Source organism: Dasypus novemcinctus, chromosome 4, assembly GCF_030445035.2.
Source record: "Dasypus novemcinctus isolate mDasNov1 chromosome 4, mDasNov1.1.hap2, whole genome shotgun sequence".
NCBI classification, from domain to species: Eukaryota; Metazoa; Chordata; class Mammalia; order Cingulata; family Dasypodidae; genus Dasypus; species Dasypus novemcinctus.
The window spans coordinates 34,532,090-34,549,984 of NC_080676.1; positions in this window are offsets into that span (position 1 = coordinate 34,532,090).

Below are 17,895 nucleotides of genomic sequence, written 5' to 3' on the forward strand. Positions count from 1 at the left end.
CCCTAATAGCTAGTGATGTTGAGTATCTTTCCATGTGCTTTTTGGCCATTTATATTTCTTCATTGGAAAAATATTTATTCAAGGCTTCTGCCCATTTTTTTTTCTTAAATGTCTATTTTTATTGGCAATGTAATTTCTTTATCTTTTTATTTTCATTATTTTTAATTTTTTTATTTTCAAAGAAGCTTTAGATTACATAAATGTTACATTAAAAATATAGGGGATTTCTATATATCACACCCCTCCCATATTTTCCCACATTAACAAAATATTTCATTAGTATGGTACATTTGTTACAATTGAGGAACACATATTGAAGCATTGTACTAACCAAGGATTAGAGTTTACGTTATAATTTACACTTTTCTCTGCACAATTTTAAAGCTTTTGACAAAACGTGTAATGGCGTGTATCTTTCAATGCAATGTCATGGAGAGCAATTTCAATGTCCCAAAAATGTCTCAATGTTGCATCCATTCTTCACTCTCCCTCCCCTCAGAATTTTTGGTGGTCACTGCCTATATATCAATGATGCAAGTTCTACCACTGCCAGAATAATAATAAGTCTACTTTAGTCCATAGTTCCTGTCCCCCTTATGTTTATTTATTCCTCAATCTTGAGGACTTTGAGATGGTGATGCCCACCCTACCTCTGATTGTGAAGGGGCTTAGATCCTATGGGGCAGATGCATGGAACTGTTTTGCTTGCAGTTGTAGACACTCTCCACTTCCTGTGATGGGAATTATTCATCCTTATCCTTTTGTTTGTTGTCCTGGGTGAATCCAATGAACTGGAGAGTAGGTGTTGTAACTCTGCTAAGATTGAGGGCTCAACTGGCATACAAACAGACTGAAGATTTAAGTGTCTGGGACATATATTTAACAAGTATGGTGTTAATTGCAGGGTTGAATAAAGGGGCAGAAGATCCATGAGTAGGGAAATTAGAAATGAGTCTGATTTTGTTACAGTGGGAGCATATATTCCAAAGTAAGGCCCATTGACAGGGTGTCAAATTCCTGAGATTGTCTGCCTTGCCTATAGAGTCTATTGTAGATATCTCTTGAGCCCTCATGTTGCCTATTATTTGAGGCATTTTTACTGTGGCATTTAGTGAGATTCTGTTGAGATGTGCATAAGCATAACCTTTGGAATATCCTCCCAACCCACTTTGAAATCACTTAGCCATAAAATCTCATTTGTATTTAGTACTTCCCTCTTTTGGTAAAGAAGTTTTTCCAAATTCATCACTCTTCAGTGTTTGCTCACAATCCCTTGGTGCCAAGGAGGGTCATCCTTGGAATTTATGTCCCATGCCAATGGGAAGCAAACTTATATGCTGAGTTTGGCTTAGAGACAGGCCACATTTGAGCAACAAGGAGGCTTTCAGAGGTAACTCAGGCAATATATAGTACTAAGCTAAGTTTCAATTTCAAAAGAAAAGGTTCATAATAAAAACCATCAATATCAAGGCCCTGGTGTAATGGTCTGTCTTCCCTCACTAGGCACTGCACAAGTATTTGGGAAATTTCTTGTTACTCTGTTGGAGAATGTAGCCAGATGCCCCAGGATGGGAATTCACTATTCTTTCAGTTATTGTGTGGGTCTCCATCTACCAAGAAAACCATGACCACTTTAATATATTCATATGTCATGGAGGTATGCTCCAGGTGCTCTCCTTCTTACACATACCCCATCACTGGCACCCCACACCAATGATCTTCCCCTGCCACAATTATGGTCTCCCTGTGATCCAACATTGCCCCAAAAACAAAGCCAAAAAAGTAAACAAATAAAAATAATAAGAAAATAAAATAATAAATAATATATAGAAATAAAAAATAATAATATAATAAAATGAATTTCTTTGTATCTTATATCATTATAAGATGTGTTATCTTTTATGTACAGTGACTATTTCTTCCACTTCTTTCCCGGTGTCTTCTTTTTTTTCACTTTATTTTCAAAAAAGCTTTAGATTACAGAAATGTCAGTGGAAAATATATGGAATTCCATATACAGAAGCCCCTCCTACTTTTCACTCTCTCTATTAATAACATTTTACATATGTATGGTATATGTGTAACAACTGATGTATAAATATTGAAGCATTGCTAGTAACAATAATCGTTGTTTTACATTATGGTTTATATTTTGCCTGCACCCTTTTACAGGTTTTGACAAAATTTAAAATGGCCTATATCCATCATTGTAAGATTATGTAGAACAATTTCAATATGATAAAAATGCCCTATGTTCCAACTATTTTATTCTTCCCTTTCCCTCCCCTTGGAACCTATGGTAACCACTAAGTTTCAATTTTTGAAGAATAAGATTGATAGTTACATATAACAATATTGAGGCTTGACTCATCAGTCTGTTTTCCTTTATTAGGCACTGATTGTATTCTTGAGAGATTCTTGACTCTCTAATTTAGAGCTTAAAAGAACTCCCTAGGATAGGAGTTTAATATTACTTTATTGTGTGGGTCTTCACCCTCTGTGATAAAGCATTATGACAAGATGAACATTTTCACATTCTATAGAGGCATGCCCCAGGTGTGTCCTATTCCACATATCATGCAGCCCTCAATTCCCTGCACCAGTAATCCTCCCCTACCATATTTGCCAAAAGAACATTCCCACCATTGCAGTTTTAACCACAGATGTACAAATCTGCTCCTACTTCAACCCTTCCCCCAGTTCCATGAATAGTACAGTCCATGCTCCCACCTTATTACCCCTCATATTGCTGCTTCCTTGAACCTACACACATCACTGCACCACTATCACCCCCATCCATTGCCTAGCCACTCCTTTCCACCTTATTGTAGATTTTACTCATATTGACCATCAGCTATACACTCCGTACTCCCTGTCTCCTGATAACCTATCATCCAGTGTCTAGCTTTGTGAGTCTCCTCAATATGCTTAGGTCGTATCCGTGAGGTAATGCAATATGTGTCCTTTAGTGACTGGAATACTTCACTAAGCATGAAGTCTCTGAGATTCATCCATGTTGTCACGTGTGTCAGTACTTCATTCCTTCTTACAGCTGAGCAATATTCCATTGTATGTATATATGACTTTTTGTTTATCCATTCATCTGTTGAGGTATCCTTGGGTTGCTTCCATCTTTTGGTGTAGTATGATTTAAAATCAGGTAGCATGAGTCCTTCAATTTCATTTCTGTTTTTCAATGTTTTTGGCTATTTAGTGCCCCTTTCCCTTCCAAATAAATTTCATAATTAAGTTTTCCAATTCAGCAAAAAATGCTGTTTTAATTTTTATTGGGTTTGTATTCAATCTAAACCATTTTGGGTTTGATAGACATCTTAATGATGTTTAGTCTTCCATTCCATGAACATGGAATATTCTTCCATTTATTTAGGTCTTCTTTGATTTCCTGAAAAATGTTGTGCAGCTTTCTCTGAACAAATCCTTCATATTTTTAGTTAAGTTTATTCCCATGCATTTGATCCTTTTAGTTGTTACTGTACATGGATATTTTTCTTGATTTTCTCCTCAGATTGCTCATTATTGGTATATAGATATGCTATTGATTTTTGCATGCTGATCTTACATCTGGCCACAACTGAACTCATGTATCATTTTTAGAAGCTTTGTCATAGATGTCTCAAGGTTTTCTATGCAAAGGATCATGTCATCTGCAAATAATGGACTTTTATGCCTTCCTTTCCAATGTGGATGGACTTTATATATTTTCTTGCCTAAGCACTTGAACAAGTACTTCTAACATGATGTTAAATAGGAGTGGTGGCAGTGGGTATCCTTGTCTTGTTCCAGATCTTAGAGGAAAAGCCTTTAGCATTTCACCATTGAATACGATGCTAGCTGTGGGTTTTTTCATATATACCCTTTATCACGTTGAGGAAGTTTCCTTTTATTCCTATCTTTTGAGGTGTTTTTATAAGGAAAGGGTATATATTTTGTCAAAAGCTTTTTCTAGATCAATGGAAATGATCATATAATTTTTTTCCTTTTGATCTGTTATTGTGGTGTATTACATTGATTGATTTTTTTATGTTGAACCATTCTTGCATTCCAGGGATGAAACCCAGTTGGTCATGGTGTATAATTCATTTGATGTGTTGTTGAATATGATTAGCAAGTATCTTGTTGAGGATTTTAGCATCTAGGTTCATTAGAGAGATAGACCTATAGTTTTTCTTTCTTGTGGTATCATTGTTTGGCTTTTATTATTAAGGTGATGTTGGCATGAGAGAATGATTTAAGCAATGTTTCCTCCATTTCTATTTTTTGGAAGAGTGTAAGCACCAATTGGTGTTATTTGCCTGTGAAGCAATCCAGCCTAGACTCTTCTTAATTGAGAAGCTGTTTTTTTTTTTTTTAAGATTTATTTATTTATTTATTTCTCTCCCCTTTCCCGTGACCCCGGTTGTCTGCTCTTCATGTCCACCTGCTGTGTCTTCTTTGTCTGCCTCTGGTACTGTCAGCTTCACGGGAATCTGCATTTCCCCTTGTTGTGTCATCTTGTTGTGTCAGCTCTCTGTGTGTGCGGCGCCATTCCTGGGCAGGCTGCACTTTCTTTTGTGATGGGCAGCTATCCCTATGGGGCACACTTCTTGCATGTGGGGCTACCCTACCAGGGGACACCCCTGCGTGGCATGGCACTCCCTGCACGCATCAGCACTGTGCTGATGGGTCAAGCTGCACATGGGTCAAGGAGGCCCAGGGCCGAACCACAGACCTCCCATATGGCAGTTGGACGCCCCAACCACTGGGCCAAGTCTACCGCCAAGTGGGAAGTTTTTGATGACTAATTCAATTTTGTTTCCTATGACTGGTCTGTGTTGAGTTTGTTAATTTCTTCTTTCATCAGTGTAGGCTGCTTGTATGTTTCAATAAATTTGTCCATTTCACCTAAGTTATCCATCTTGTTGGCAAACTATTTCCATTGGATCAGTCATGAGATCTCCTCCTTCATTTTTTATTTTAAGTACTTTCATCTTCACTCTTTTTTTCTTTGATAGTCCAGTTAAAGGTCCATCAATTTTATTAATCTTCTGAACGAACCCATTTTTTGATTTTGTTAAATTTTTCTAGTGTTTTTTATTATCAATTTCAATTAGCTCTTTTCTAATTCTTGTTATTTCCTTCTTTCTGCTTGCTTTGGGATTAATCTGTTGTCTTTTTCTGGAACCTCCAGGTGTGCATGTAGATCTTCAATTTTAGCTCTTTCATCTTTTTGAATATAGGCATTTGTGCCTATAAATTTTCCTCTCAGCACTGCTTTTGCTCCCTCCTATAGATTTTGGTATGTTATGTTCTCATTTTCATTCATTTCAAAGTAGATACTGAATTATTTTGCAATTTCCTTGACCCACTGATTGTCTAGGAATCTGCTTTTTAAATTCCGTATTTTTTTTTGTGCCTATTCTCATTCTCTGCCCCTTACTGATTTCCACCTTCTTTCCACTGTGATCAGAGAAAGTACTTACATAATTTCAATTTTTTGAATTTGTTGAGAGTTGTTCTGTGACCGAGCATGTGGTTTATCCTGGAGAATGATTTACATGCACTGTAGAAAAATGAAAACCCCACTGCATTTGGATGTAATGTTCTGTGTATGTCTTTTATGTCTAAATCCTCTAATGTAATATTAAATGCCTCTGTTTCCTTATTGACCCTCTTTTGAGTTGTTCTGTCTAAAGGTAATGCTGGTGTATTAAAGTCCCCCACTATACTTGCAGAGGCATCTATTTTTTCCACTTAGTTTTTACAATGTTTGTCTCATGTGTTTTGGTACCGAGTTAGGTGCATAAATGTTTATGATTGTTCTTTCTTCTTGATAGAGTACCCCTTTAATTAACATATAGTTTTTTCTTTGTCTGTTAAAATAGTTTTCCTTTTAAAGTATATTTTGTCCAAAATTAGTTTAGCTACTCCTGCATTTCTTTGGTTATTGTTTGCATGCAAAATCATTTTCCAACTGTTTACTTGCAACTTCCTTTCATCCCTGGGTCTAACGTGAGTTTCTTACAGAGAGCATATAGATGGGTCATATTTTCTTAGCCATTCTGCCAATCTGTTTCTCTTGACTGATGAGTATAATCCTTTAATTTTCAGTGGTATTATTATCAAGTAAAACATTACATTAGTCATATTTTCTTGTTTTTTTCTGGTTATACTTAATAATATCTTCCTTTCTACACTCTCCCCAAACTCTTTCTCTCTTGTTTTTACTTTTCAACCTTCAGAACTCCCTTTAATATTTCTTGAAGGGCAGATTTCTTATTGGCATACACTCTTAATTTCTGTTTATCTCTGAATATTTTGAACTCTCCCTCATTTTTGAATTCCAGCTTTGCTGGATACAAAATTCTTGGCTGACAGTGTTGTGTTTTTCTTTTGTTTGTTTGTTTGTTTTTTTATCACCTTAGCTATGTCATTCCAAAGCCTTCTCACCTCCATGATTTTATATGAGAAATCAGTGCTTGATCTTATCAAGCTTCCCTTATATGTGACATATCTCTTTGCTCTTGCTGCTTTCAGTGTTCTCTCTTTGTCTTCAACATTGGGCAATTTAATAAATATATATTTTGTGGATAGGGCTTATACTGTTTGGGGTGTGTTGCACTTCCTGACATATACATCCATGTCCTGCAAGAGAGTCAGGAAATTTTCAGGCATTATTTCCTCTAACACTCCTCTGTACTCTTTCCCTACTCTTCTCCCTTTGGGATGCCTATAATGTACATGTTTGTGCATTCATGTTGTCATTCAATTCTGAGTCCATGCTGATTTTTTTAATCTTTTTATCTATCTGTTCTACTATATGTCTGATTTCAGATGTAATATCTTAAATGTCACTAATTCTTTCCTCTGCCTGTTCAAATCTGTTGTTATGTGCTTCCAGCATATTTTTTATTTCTTACTTCACCATCATATCCATTATCTTTTTGCATACGTTTCTGATTTCTTCAGTTTGTTCCCCCAGTGTCTTCTTAATATCCTTTATCTCTTCCTTCAATTCATTATGTATTAATGATATTTATTTGGGCAACTTTGATTAGTTTTCCATGTTCTGCATCTCTTTCTATTTTTTAGTTTGTTAATTAGATTTGGCCATGTCTTCTTATTTCCTAGTTTGACTTGTAAGTTTTTTGGTGTCTTGTCATCTGTTTATTTTTATGGGCTTATTCAAATGGTTAGCTTTTCTTTCTACTCTATATTTTATTTTATTTTTTGTTTGTAGTAAAGTTCCTTTTTTTTGTGGTGAGAGTCCTCTTGTTATATTTCCTTTCAATTGTCTGTGTTTTCTTGAAAGTACTATTAAGACCATAGAAAAGGAAAGGGAGAAGAGAGAAAAAAGAATAATAGTAATGATAATTTTTTTTAAAATATAGAAAGTTTACCAAACAAGAACCAGGAAAATAAAGAATTAATAACAGTGAAAAATCATTTAAAACTTCAAAGCAATAGGAATTTTTTAAAAAAGTAAAATAAAAGATGAAATGTGAAAAAAATAGAAAAAAATACAATAAAATAAAAGACTGGAAAGATGAGAAAAGAAAAAAAAAAAAGACTGAAAAAATGAAGACCAAACAAGAAAAGGTAGAATGAAATGGTAGAGGGAAGAATGAAAGTAAAGGAATAAAGAAACTAAGGAGAAAATTAAGGAAAAGAGAAAAATGGAACAAAAAGAGAAACAACAATAACCAAACAAACAAACAAAAACAGAAAAAAATAACCCAGGAAAAATAAACTTTCTTCTTAGTCCCCTAGGAACCATCTCACATTGCCAGTGTTCAATTACACTACAACCTGTCTTCCACATGTAATGTACACTGTTACAGTGAATAAAAGAAAGACTAAAAAAAATACTTAAAAATAAAAATAAGAGAAAATAAAAGGACAGATCAAAAAACCTAAAATAAAACAAAACAAACAAACTCAGTCTATAAATTCCTTGTCATAAGGTGCCAACTGAGTCCCTGACAACCTGGCAGATCATTCTCTGGATCTGTGACTTTTGACATTATTTATGAATTACAAAAATAGATATCAAATATGTTTGTTCCTCTGGACATGATTCCCTTTGACTGTATTAAATGCAAAAGTTTTACATTTACTTGATTATTTTAAGATTAGGGCTTTAATTCAATATTAATACATCATTAGGGCATGAAGTGCTCAGCCCCCAACCCCATGGTGGATGATATAAATTGATGCTCACTCAAGGAAAACACAAAAGAAAATACATGGGAATTAATAGCTCTATAGAATGGCAGAGGAGATAACTTGATCTTGGTACCACAGAGAGAGATGAGCCATTTGTCTAATAGTTTGCAGCTGAAGAGACCAGAGCCCTGAGACGCTGAGAAGGCTTGGAAAAAAATGTCCTTCCCATCTACAGCAGAGATGAGAAGAAGCTGAACCCATGGAGCCTTAAGAGGGAGGAAGGCTGAACTCTCACAGACATCACCATCATTTTGCTTCAACACATGGCAATAGACTTTAGTGAGAAAAGTAACCTTCAGTTGGACTCTTTAAGGCCTTGTAACTGTAAACTTTTGCCCCAAATAAATGCCCTTTACAAAAGCCAACAGGTTTCTGGTACTTTGCATCAGCACCCTTTGTCTGACTAAGACAGGATCCCTTTTCTTAGGAGATACTGGGAATCAAACCAGGAACTTTGTATATGAGAGGCAGGAGTTCCTACACTGAGCTGCATCCACTCCATAGGTTAGGAAGGTTTCTGAAATCTCTCTTTGCCACCTTTTCCTCAGGCAAGTTGGGCTTCTAACAGTTTTCCAGGTATCTCTCCTGACTTCCTTCTCTCCCGACTTCCTTCTCTCCCAGGCTGGTTAGGCACCTGTCTCCACCTATAGCCTCATTGACTTATTTCCTTTCTCTTCCTGGACAGCTAGGCATGACAGCCTACCTGATCAGATACTCCCTTCCTTGAGACTACCTGAGTGCTAGCTGGGGTCTTTTTGAGATTCAAAGAGGGTTTAGCTGGGCAAACTCACTAGAGAGAAACCACTCTTTGCCTTCTGCCAGACCCCTCTCCCTCCTGGGGAGGAGAATGTTCTTTTCCCACTCTGTTGTCTGCAGTGAGTCAGGGCTTTTACCAGGGCTATTTGCCTTGAGGATGGTGTATATGTGCTGCTCCCAGCCACAGGGGTGAGTTAGAGTATCACATGCTTTTTATTTGGCCTCTTTGTCTCTCAGTCCTTCTCCCTTTTGGATGATGTGCAGCACTCTCCTTCTCATCAGATCCCTAAAGCAGTTCCCTTAGATAGCATTTGCCCTTCCTCCACTGATTTTGAGAGTTGAGCACTGTCTACCCACTTTGATTATATCTTCCTTTTCATCCTTCCTGTTTTTTACTTAGGTTGATTGTCCTTTTTGTCATTAAGTTGTGTGATCCCTTTATATAACATGGAAATCAAACACTGTCAAATATGTAGTTTCTGAAAATTTCCTCCATTTAGTAGAGTGCCTTTTCATCTTCTTAGCAAAGTCATTTGAACCGCAAACATTTTAATTTCAAGGAGGTCCCATTTCTTTCTTTCTTTCATTGTTTGTGCTTTGGGTGTAAGGGTTCAAGAAACCACCAATTCCTAGAGGATCTTGAAGTACATTTTATTCTAGTGCTTTTACTGTTGTCTTTTTTATATTTACGTCCTTGGTCTATTTTGTGTTAATTTTTGTATAAGGTGTGATATAAAGGTTCTCTTTCTTTCTTTTAGATATTGATATCCAGTTCTTCCAGCATGATTTTTGAATAGACTGTTTTGACTCAGCCATGTCAAAAATCACTTGTTCATAGATTTGAAGGTCTATTTCAAACTCTTAATTCAATTCCATTGGTCAATCTATCTTTATGCCATTAAAATTATGTTTTTACCACTGTAACTAGATAATATGCTTTTAAGTTGAGAAGTGAAAGTTCTCCAAATTCATTCTTCTTTTTTAAAGATATTTTGGCATTGGGAGTCCTTACCTTTCCAGATAAATTTGGTATTGGCTTTTCAAAGTCTACAAAAAAAAAAAAAAAAAGCTGTTGGAATCATATGTGGATTGAGTTAAGTCTATCCAGCAGTATCAAGGGCTCTTATTGGACCATCCTTTTTCACTAGTCTTTGCTCTTGAACCTGGGGGATTGTTGCTGTTCCATTGGGGAATGTGAGAGAGCTCCCCTGGCTAGGAACTCAGAACTCCCTCAGTTGTCATTTGTAACTCTACCTACTATGACAATACCCAACAAATATACAAACATTTTTATATACCCTGTATACACGCCCTGGGGAACTCCCTCCCAGCCATGTGTCCCCCATCAATAACACCCCGCATGAGTGCTCCTCCCTGCCATAATTGAACCCCTCTGCGATCCAAAACTTCTTAAAAACTGAAGACTAATATATTGCAAAATTCAATTAGGAGGAAAATGTAATAGTAATGATAGGATTAAAGATTAGAAATATAATACATACAAATTAGGAAAACTAAAATAAAATAAATTGGGGTGTTAAAAAATGAAAAATATCATAAAAATTTATTTTTGACATTTTACCCTTCATCACTGTAATAGGTGTTGCCCTGTATTTACAGTAGCAAGGCAATATCTTTCATTCCTTCCTCAGTGTCTACATCCTTTTTTTAATTTTTAATTTTGTCTTCATAAAAGTTTTAGATCACAGTATATGCACATATACAATATATTCCCTTATGTCCAACATCAAACCCTTTTCCCACTTCCCCAGCAATGATCTTTTTACAATTTCATGCTATATTTGCTACAGCTGATGTACAGATATTGAAATATAGCTACCAACCATGGTTCCATTTGGGTTTAAATTATGGTTTACATTTTAGACTATACACTTTTATAAATTTTTGGTGAAATTTAATATGTCCTATATCCATCATTGCATGGTTTTGTGGAACAATTCCTTTGCCCCCTCCCCCAGTTACCCCCGTTTCCATCTATTCTATTCCTCTCTTCCCCTACCCTCAGGGCCCACAGTGACAGCAAAGCTTGACTGCTTGAAGGAACAAATTCCTAGATATTTGCAACAATGATGAAGGCATGACACACTAGACTGTCCTCCCCCACTGGGAGCCACCAATACTCTCAAGAGACACCCTTCCCTCTGTTTGAGAATATCAGGCCTCCCCAGGATGAGAGTATACCTTCCCACTCATTGTATGGGTCTCTACCCAATGATAAAATACACTGTGTCAAGATGAGCATACACACAATACCTAGAAGCCAGCCCCCCTGACAAATTCCCCCCATCAAACACCTTAAACAAGTAACCCTTCCTTATTATATTTTCTAAAGAGTTTTCTCAATATTACAGTTTCAAACACATATCTGACAATTTCCCATGTTCTCCTGCTCCACCCAACCCTCCACCTAATTCCTTGGACCATCTGATCCATCCTCTCAACCCTAGCCTTCCTCAAGCCTACAAAGCCCCACCCAACAGTATCCTTATGTCTCCATCTTATCCTTTCCCTGCACAACTGTTTACCTCTGTTTATCATAGATTTCACCAATATAGACATCAGCTCACAACCTTCCTCTCTCCCCCAATTTCCTATAAGCCTATCATTCGGGGTCTAGCTCTTTTAGACAGCTTGATTTGCTTATTTCATATCAAAGAGGTCATGTAAAATGTGTCCTTCAATGCCTGGCTTGCTTCACTCAACATAATATCAAGATTCATCCATGCCATAAAGCATAAGTTACTTCCCTCACCAAAGTCTATTTTCACATGTTGGAGCAAGATGGCTGCCAATGACTGTGAGGGTTCAGGCTTCCTCGGTTCCTCCCTTCCAGGGTCTTGCTTCTTTCTAAGCTCTGGGTTCCTTTCTTCCCATGGCTTGCTTCCCATTCCTCTGTGCATTTACTTCCCATGGCTCAAGCTTAAGACCTCAGCACCAAACTCCAACATCAAAACTCCAACATTGAGGATCCTGCCATCTAAAGCTCCAGCATTAGAGTGGACTTACTGGTATTCTGCTGGGCAGCTATTGTGATTATTAAGGGAAGAAACTGTAGTATTTACATGGAGAAAATGGCCACAGTAGCTGCTGATGGTAGGGAGAGGAAAAAAGAAATATGATGTTGGGACATTTTCAGGATTTGGAGTTGTCCTGGGTGGTGCTGCAGGGACAGGTGCTGGACATTGTATGTCCTGCCATGGCCCACTGGGTGGTCTGGGGGAGAGTGTAGACTACAATGTAGACCACTGTGCATGTGGTGCAGCAGTGCTCCAAAATGTATTCACCAAATGCAATGAACATGCCATGATGATGGAAGAGGTTGTTGCTGTGGGAGGAGTGGAGTGAGGGGTGTGGGAGGTATATGGGGACCTCATATTTTTTGAATGTAACATTTAAAATAAAATAAAGGAAAAAAAAAATAAAGTGAAAAAAAAATCCAGCTCTGTCCTTTGTCATGCCATTTATCTGTGTCCCCATGCACCATGGGTTGGGAACTTGGGAACTTGATGCCCTAATGACATGGTCCAATCAAAGCTCTGATCATAACATAATCATGTCCTGATTCAGATCAGTTTACAAACATACATCTATTTTTGGAATTCATAACTATGTCAAACTGCTACACCTTCTTAGAGCTGAGTAGTGTTCCATTGTATGTATATATCACATTTTGTTTATCATTTCATCTGTTGATGGGCATTTTGGTTGATTACAAATTTTGTCAATAGTGAATAATGCTGCTATGAACACTGTTGTGCATGTATCAGCTTGTGTCCTTGCTTTCAGTTCTTCTGGGTATATATTAAGCAGTGAAACTGTTGGGTCATATGACAAATCTATAGCTAGTTTTTTGAGGAACCACCAAACTGTACTCCAGAATGGCAGAATCCTTCTGCATTCCTACCAATGGTAGATGAGGTTTCCATTCCCCCACATCCTTTCCACCACTTGTAGTCTTCTGTTTCTTTAATAGTCACCAGTCTAAAGGTAGTAAGATGCTATATCATTGTAGTTTTGATTTGAATTTCCCTAATAGCTAGTGATTTTGAGCATTTTTTCATGTGCTTTTTAGCCATTTGTATTTCTTCTTTGGAGAAGCATCTGTTCAAATTTCTTGCCCATTTTTAAAGTGGATTGTTTGTCTTTTTATTTTCAAAATATAGGATTTCTTTTTATATGTAGGATATTAGTCTCCTATCAGATATATGGTTGCCAAATAATTTCTGCCCTTTTGTAGGTTGTCTTTTCACTTTCTTGACAAATTTCTTTGAGGTGCAAAAGACTTTAATTTTAAGAAGGTTCCACTTATCTATTTGTTCTTTTGCTGCTAATTCTTTCAGTGTGAAGTTCATGAAGACATTTCCTATTACAAGTTCCTGTAGAAACTTCCCTACATTGTTTTCCAAGGTCTTTATGGTCTTAGCTCTTGTATATAGGTCTTTGATACATCTTGAGTTGATTTTTGTATGAGATGTGAGATGGTAATCCTCTTTCATTCTTTTGTATATGGATTTACAGTTCTCCAAACACCATTTGTTGAAGAGATCATTCTCTCCCAGGTGAGTGAGCTTGGTGGTCTTGTCAAATATCAGATGACTGTATATGTGAGGATCTATATTGGAACTCTCAATTCAGTTCCATTGGTCAGTAAGTATATCCTTGTGCCAATACTATGCCATTTTGACCACTGTAGCTTTGTAGTATGTTTTATTTATATATTTTGATTTTTAATTTTTTTAGTTTTTTCATTTTCTTTTTAAATTTTTAAAAAATTAATTGCCTTTTTAAAAAGATACATAGATCACAAAAAATGTCACATTAAAAAATATAAGAGGTTCCATTATATCCCACACCTCTCCACACTCCTCCCACATCAACAACCTCTTTCATCATTGTGCCACATTCACTGCATTTGGTAAATACATTTTGGAGCACTACTGCTGTGCATGGAATATAGTTTACATTGTAGTTTACACTCTTCCCCAGTACATTCAGTGGGTTATGGCAGGATATACAGTGTTCAGCATTTGTCCCTGGAATATCATTTAGGACAACACGAAGTCCCAAATGTGCACCTGCATCACATCTCTTCTTCCCTCTCCCTGCCCGCAGCGACTTTGGTGGCCACTGTCTCCACATCAATGATACAATTTCTTCCATTGCTAGAGTCACAATATTTTTATAGTTTAATACCAGCAAGTCCATTCTAATCCATATTTTATTCCTCCATCCTGTGGACACTGGGATGGTGATGTCCATTCCACCTCTAAATCAAGAGCGGGCTTAGATCCCACAAGATTTTTTCTTCTTTATTTTTATAAAATGTTACATTAAAAAAATGAGATACCCATATACCCCCCACACCCCTCACCCCACTCATCCCACATCAACAACCTCTTTTATCATCATGGCACATTCATTGCATTTGGTGACTACATTTTGGAGCATTGCTGCACCATATAGATAGTGGTTGACATTGTGGTTTACACTCTCCCCCAGTCCACCCAGTGGGCCATGGCAGGACATACAATGTCCAGCACCTGTCCCTGCAGCACCACCCAGGACAACTCCAAATCATGAAAATGCCCCCACATCATATTTCTTCTTCCCTCTCCCTACCATCAGCAGCTACTGTGACCACTTTCTCCACATCAGGACTACGATTTCTTCTATTACTAATCACAGTAGTTCCATAGTAGAACACCAGTATGTCCACTCTAATCCATACTCTATTCCTCTATCCTGTGGACCCTGGGAAGTTTATGTCCACTCCCCCCCTCTGTATCAAGAGGGGCTTAGTTTCCACATGGATGATGGATTGCATTTGTAAGCACTCTTGGCTTGTGTTATTGATAGGGGGCACATTGCTGGGAGTTCTCTAGGGCATGTATAGGGTACATAAAAATGTTTGGATATTTTCATAGTGGTTTCAGTTAAAAATGACAACTGAGGGAGTGCTGAGTTCCTAGCCAGGGGTGCTCTATCGCATTCCCCAATGGAACAGCAACAATCCCCCAAATGCAATGGCAAACACCAATAAAGGTGGATGGTCCAATGATGAGCCCTTGATACTGGTGGCTATGATTATGAGCCTGTGTGCCTGAAATAAAAACTAGACCTAGAGCTGCAGGGTGCCTAACGGTTACCTCCTGAGAACCTCTATGTTGCTCAAATATGGCCACTCTCTAAGCCAAACTCAATATGTAAATGCATTATCATCCCCCCAGCATGGGATATGACTCCCAGGGATGAGCCTCCCAGGCAGCAAGGGATTACTACCAAGCACCGGCTGATGATGTAATTAGAAAAAGACCTTGAATAAAAAGGTCAACCCAGACCAGCAGAATATCTCAGCCTACATGTAATATCAGGTGTTAAAAGCTGCTTTTTGACTTTGGATACAAAGGGGAAATGGAAAGGAAAAATGAGTTTATATGTCTATGAGCCTCCAAAAAAGAGTTCCGAGGTCATCAGAGAGGTAACACTTATGCATGCCTCAGCAGGATACCAGAGACAGCCAAAGTAGATAAAAACCCAGGTACTGGTTCTCCTGAGGGCTACAGAGACCTACAGGTTCTATGGTCATGGCAGATGACTCTGGAATTCAGTGCCATGTCAGTTGGCCTTACTTTGGAGTTTGTGTTCATGAGTGTGATGGAGTTGGACTCAGATATGACCTTTCTACACATGCCTCTTCTGTTACTTTTACTGGACCTGTGGTTGGTGTTTGGGTTGGTGTATAGTCAAGAATCCTGAATCTCTGGACTGTCCATATGACAGCCAGGCCCTGAGCCTCAGCAGACTTGCAGCTCCTACCCTCTGATTTATTGGACTTACCCTGGCCAGCCTACAGGGTAGTGAAGAAGGTCAACCACCATATGAGGGAGCCAAGAGTGTAGTATGTTTTAAATGCAGGCAGTGTGATTTCTCCAATTCCATTTTTATTTTTCAATGTGTCTTTGGTTATTCAGGGCCTCTTTCCTTTCCAAATAAATTTCATAGTTACTTTTTCTAGTTCATTAAAAAGAAGCTGTGTTGTTTTTTATTGTGATTGCATTAAATCTATAGATCAGTTTGGGTAGGATAGACATCTTAATGATATTTATCTTCCTATCCATGAACAGGAAATATTCTTCCATTTATCTAAGTGCTTTGAATTCCTTCACAGTGTTATATAGTGTTCTGTGTATAAATCTTTTATATCTTTAGTTAAATTTATGCCTAGGTATTTGATTTTTTATTTACTATTGTAAATTGTATTTATTTCTTGATTTCCTCCTCAATTTGCTCATTATTGTTGTACAGAATGGTCCTAATATTTGTACATTGATCTTAAAACCTGCAACTTTACTGAATTTATTTATAAGTTCAAGAAGCTTTTTTTGTAGGTTTTCAGGGCTTCTTATGCATAGGATCATGTCATCTGTAAATAGTGAAATTTTGACATATGTCTTTCCAATTTGGATGCCTTTTATATCTGGTTCTTGCCTCGGTGCTTGAGCAAGGATTTCTAACAAAATGTCAAATATGAGGGGTGATAGTGGGCATTCTTGTCTTGTTTCTGATCATAGAGGGAAAGATTTCAGGATTTCCCCATTGTATATTACGTTTGCTGTGTGTTTTTCATATATATCCTTTATCAGGTTCAGAAATTTTCCTTCTATTCCTATCTTTTGCAGGGTTTTTATCATGAATGTGTCTGTGTTTTGTTGAATGCCTTTTCTGCATCTATAGATATGATTATGTGATTTTTTTTCAAACTGTTAATGTGGTGTATTACATTGATTGATTTTCTTATGTTGTACCATCCTTGCATACCAGGGATGAAACCCATTTGGTCATGGTGTATAATTTGTTTAATGTGTTGTTGAATATGGATAGCAAGTATTTTTTTTTAAGATTTTAGCATCTAGTTTCATTAGAGAGATTGGTCTGTAATTTTCCTTTATTGTGGCGTCTTTGTTTGGCTCTTGTATTAGGGTAATGTTGGCATCATAGAATGAATTAGGCAATGTTCCTTCTATTTCAATTTTTTAAAATAATTTAAGTGAGATTGGTGTTAGTTCTTTCCAGAATGTTTGGTAGAATTCACCTGTGAAGCCATCTGCCCCAGGGCTGTTCTTAGTTGGGAGGTTTTTAATACTGATTCTATCTCTTTGCTTGTGATTGGTTTTTTGAGATAATCAAATTCTTCTTTTGTCAGTGTAGGCTGCTTATGTGTTTCTAGGAATTTGTGCATTTCATCTAAATTGTCCTTATTTTCGGCATACAGTTTTTCCAAGTATCCTCTTATGATCATCTTTATTTCGTGGAGTTGTGGTAATATCCCCTTTCTCATTTCTTATTTTGTGTATTTGCATGTTCTCTCTTTTTTCTTTTTTTCTTTGTTAGTCTAGCTAAGGGTTTTTCAGTTTTATTGATCTTCCCAAAGAAACAGCTCTTCATTTTGTTTATTTTTTCTACTGGTTTCTTATTTTCTATTTCATTTAGTTCTGCCCTGATCTTTGTTATTTCTTTCTTTTTTCTTCCTTTGGATTTAGTTTGTTGGGTTTTTTTTTTTCATTAATTCCTCCAAGTATGCAGTTAGGTCTTCAATTTTAGCTTTTTCTTCTTTTGTGATGTATGAATTTATGGCTATGAATTTCCCTCTAAGTACAATTTTTGCTGCATCCCATAAATTTTGATATATTGTGTTGTCATTTTCATTAGTTTCAAGGTAGTTACTGATTTTTTTTGAGATTTCCTCCTTGACCCACTGTTTTTCTAGAAATGTGTTGTTTAACTTCCATATCTTGTTGTCTAATCTGGGTCTCTGGCCCTTGCAGATTTCCAGCCTCATTCCACTTTGATAAGAGAAATTATTTTGTAAGATTTCAATCTTTCTGAATTCATTGA